At 35.2% G+C, this 4,173-nt stretch overlaps 1 long non-coding RNA gene across 5 annotated transcripts; it reads right to left on the bottom strand.

Annotated features, from left to right (window-relative positions):
* Positions 799-3,241, bottom strand: LOC109947092. 5 transcript variants are annotated; one of them, XR_002270084.1, is made up of 5 exons: positions 2,818-3,240; positions 2,245-2,723; positions 1,398-1,721; positions 1,149-1,288; positions 799-980 (listed from the first exon to the last, which is right to left on the bottom strand). It is a non-coding gene; the product is annotated as an uncharacterized LOC109947092 (long non-coding RNA). The 5 variants fall into 5 exon arrangements; XR_002270081.1 differs by having other exon boundaries at positions 1,149-1,721; positions 2,245-2,475; positions 2,669-2,723; positions 2,818-3,238; XR_002270083.1 differs by having other exon boundaries at positions 1,149-1,513; positions 2,818-3,241.

Raw genomic sequence — 4,173 nt, 5'->3', positions numbered from 1 at the left:
AAGCTTTAGGACAAAGAAAATATCTCAATGACTGCATAGAAGTTGTGGTGTATTTTTTGGAAATTTTACAAATTTATTATGAATATTATGAATTAAGGCCAATAAAAAATTGTTATAAACACAATAAACCACGTCAGTTTTAAATCCGCACACGACGTTGTATGAAGTTTAAACTTCGTTATTTATTCAGATACCAACGTTGTAAAGATTTTACAACGTCATACCTGTAGACGTTGTTTTGATACTCCTACGTTGTCTATGATATTAACCGACATGGTAAGGAGAATAGACGTCACAAATCCTGTTCTTATAAAGTAACCGACGTTTTAATTCAGTTCAGAAGTCAAGAAATAAGTTAGAACTGCCACTAAATATCGTTTAAGACGTCAAGACCATAGACGTCGCTTAAATAAAATACCGCCGTTGTAAGTATTTCAAAATTCATTTGAAATATCATAAAGTTGACCAAACGACGGTTTTCAAAAATGATGGTCGTCGAAATTGCATAAGACGTCGTCTGTTATAAAGTTATCGACGTGGTGTTTGCTTACAAGGCTCTTTGTTTTTTGTGTTTAGCGTTAAGAGGAAAAACATCGTTTATTGACTTTTAAATTACACTGTCGTGTTACAAAGTTTACATGTCATTTTATGAATTTGCCGTCGTTTGTTTATATTCAAGTTTCATAAGACAGTTGTTGTTGAAACAATCATGTCATTGGAAGAGACTTCAGACGACGGTTTAAGGAATTACTTTAGTGTTAAAAACTGAAAAACAATTTTTATTGACAGCCAAAAAAATATACACATTATACCCTAAACCCTATACAAAAAATTGTCTATTCTAAAAAAAATATGTATATTTTTCATAACTGTTTGTAAAAATCCTCTACTCCATATAGGCAAACAAAATCTGCCTATTCTTTCCTCACTTCTTCAATGGCTTCTTGGGGGTATGGTGCTGGATCTTTGCCCTTTTCAAACTGCAATCAATAAAAATGATTATTTAGACTTCGTGAATGGTTTTGTAGGATTTGTGATAAGGCGCCTAAAAACCGTCGTGGTATATCAATTCAAATGGCGATAATTCTATTTACCGTCGTCCACTTACAAAAACCACATAAATTAAAATCATAAAGTTTTCTATTTACCTTCTTCTCAAACTCCAAAGAAAGATCTGTGATGATGTCTCTCATAAAGCGCATGACATAATAGCCACACTCTACACTGCTGAGTTGCTTTGGTGTGCCTTGTAGAGTTTTCCAAATCGGTGCTTTACGGCCTTGTCTGCCTATGTGTGAATTATACATTTTGATAGCATTGTTTCAAGACAACAAAGTGTCATTGAAAAAAAAAATTAGGCTACAAACACACATAACAAGTTAGTACATCAAACTTACGTGTTCACTATGTTTTTGCACTCGTCATCAACCACTCAATTTCCGGGTAGTGGATCCAGAAAATACAGAGTCTCCCTCTTTGGTCTCACAATGACCAAGACCCAATGACGGCTACACTGCATCATACAAAGAAAATCGTGTTGACTAACGTACCCTCGATTGTAAGGCATAAAGAAAATCTGTTCCCCATCTGTCTTTTGAAGTCGATTGGCTAACAAACGTGATCTTTGAGTTAATGATCCAGAATTAGCACTAACTCGAGCGGGGTTAACAAGGCCAACCATGTTCACCATATTTGCTGTTTTCAAAACATCAAATAGGCACCTACATATATGAAATGATGTCATGAGTTTTTTAATTTTTTTAAAGAAAGGAGAGTGTGAAATGACAATTTCCTACAAGCAGGAAAGCAAAAAAACATAAATGTCAAACTTCAAAATCCTAGTCATGTTAGAAAAACTCAACCAAAGGACATACGTACAATGTATAACAGCAACCTTTAGAATACTCACTTCTTCTCGGTTGAAATTTAAACACTAGCAAAAAGATCTTTTAAAATGGAAACAGGGGAATACAAAATTACATCAATAACATATACTTATTCACAGTACATAACCAAATATCTCTTGCAGACTAGGTACCTTATCAATTTAAGTGAATTCATTGAAGTCCTCCAATATATGAAAAGAGAAGGAAAAAAAAAAATTTATAATGCAGGGTCTTTAAAAATTAAGTTTCAAAAGAATATGAACCAAACAAGAATTTTTAAAAGCCACAAGAAAGAAATAAAATTGCGGCACAAATTTTTATTTGTAATAAAGAGAGGGAAAACAAAGGATGCTTAAACCTGCCATCTGCAACAATAGATTCACAGCCTAGTGTTGGTCTCTTGCTTGTCTGAAGGGGCCGTCAAGTCTTTAATAGCCACAATTATCCATAATGGAAAATTCTCAAATGGCAGTGCTCAATCAAGGTTGCTTCTCTTTTATTTCTTCTCACAATTTACATAAATGAAATATAAAAAGACCTTAGGATTTAAGTTCTTGAATGAAGGCTTAACAAAGAAATCTGAAAAATGCTGAATCATTGCAAGATCCAGCAAAGAAACAAAGCATCAATTACAAGAGACCACCAGGCAACGCAAGCACAAGAAATCTTTATAATAATTTTAAAAAATATATATAAAACAAGAAAAAACAAAAAAAAGGTATATCTTAACATTTCCATGATTCCAAACTCATAACTCAAAATATTTAGAAAAGTTTTCATACCTAACATAGAGTCAGCAGATGAGAAGTGGTTGAGGGGTCGTCGACCACCTCGTTACTAAGACAAAAACCAACTAAATTTTATTTTTACATAATCAAAATCAAATAATTACAGAAAAATAGCTAAATAAACAAAACAATAATAAAAGCACCTTTGAATCAGAGTTGGTATGTGGCTGAGCACATTGCAGAGAATCTCTAGTATATGTTGCCGTAGCAGCAAGTGGTTGGCATAGATGAAGGATGATTTTGGGAAAGAGAGTGAGAAATAAGGGCCATGAGAAATCTTAAGGGGGATGAAGAGATAGTGGGTATATAAGTGATTGGTCGGCATCGTTGGAAAATTTCATTGCGAGGGTCCATGGAGGACTCAGTTGAAGGCATCGGTGGTGTGGAAGACGGCTGAGAGAGTAGATACGAGAGAAGAAAATTAGGGGAAGTAATTGCTTAAGGAAATGTTTTTAATTTACAGTCTCCCAGAATCAGCCACCAAGCTATTTGGTTGCCGACATGTCAAATAAGGAAAAAGACACAGTTTTATTACTTTATATTCTTTTTTTACAAGAAATGCGACCAAAAAAATTGGTCGCCAAGTTTCAAGAAATATTTCGGCGGCATTTCACAAAATATTTTCGCTGCATCTCAAATTTAGAGACGATGCAAGCAACCTTAGAGACAACATAATTTGGTCGCTAATAATATTCAAGCTTAAAGGCAACCAATCTTGTGATTGGTCGCCAATTCCTCCCATAGCGACCAAATCTTTTGGTCACCATTCGGACATATTTTCTGATCAATTAGCTGATTAATTTGACGAAATTATTGGCGACGAATTAAAAAACTTCGTCTCCCATAACCTTGCTTCACGACCAAATTTGGGTTGGTCGCAAAAGATATTGCCGCGAAAGAGGTTTTTTTTTCTTGTAATAAGGAGTCCAACGACAATTGAGACTCAAAGAACACAATAAGTCCAATTTTTTCATCTCTTACATGCACCACACGTGGCATGCAGTAGCTGGGGGGCGTTTGTGGGAGCAAATAATTTTATAACAACTCTGTTGGCGCCACGTGGAAATCAAAATAAAGGTCAAACTTGCCCCAGGTCACATTAATTACGCTGATTTAATCCTCATGTAATTAGCAAATTAATGGGGCCTAAAATAAAGATCAAAATAATCTTATGCCACTACCCTTCCTCTTGTCTTAGAGTTAGTAGAACTCGCTCCAACACCAAGTTAATCACTTCGTCGCCTTCCTCATAGGCGAAATCATCAAATCCATCATAATCATCATCATAACCACGTTCATCATTATCCTCTTCCTCCCCTACTAAGTTAACCTGTTTGATGTTAGGTTAACCATTAGACCTGTGACCCAGTTTTCCAGATCTATAAGAAGGTTCGTTTTCTGAGGTCGACCCTTATCACTATTTTTGCTACTGCTCTCTGCTGCTCCCCTTGATGTTGTCACCTACTGATTATTACAATACCCAGGACCCTTATCTTAAG

Source organism: Prunus persica, chromosome G2 (genome assembly GCF_000346465.2).
Source record: "Prunus persica cultivar Lovell chromosome G2, Prunus_persica_NCBIv2, whole genome shotgun sequence".
Classification (NCBI taxonomy): Eukaryota; Viridiplantae; Streptophyta; class Magnoliopsida; order Rosales; family Rosaceae; genus Prunus; species Prunus persica.
The sequence above is the reverse complement of the archived record's forward strand: the minus strand, read 5'-3'. Positions and strand labels throughout refer to the sequence as shown.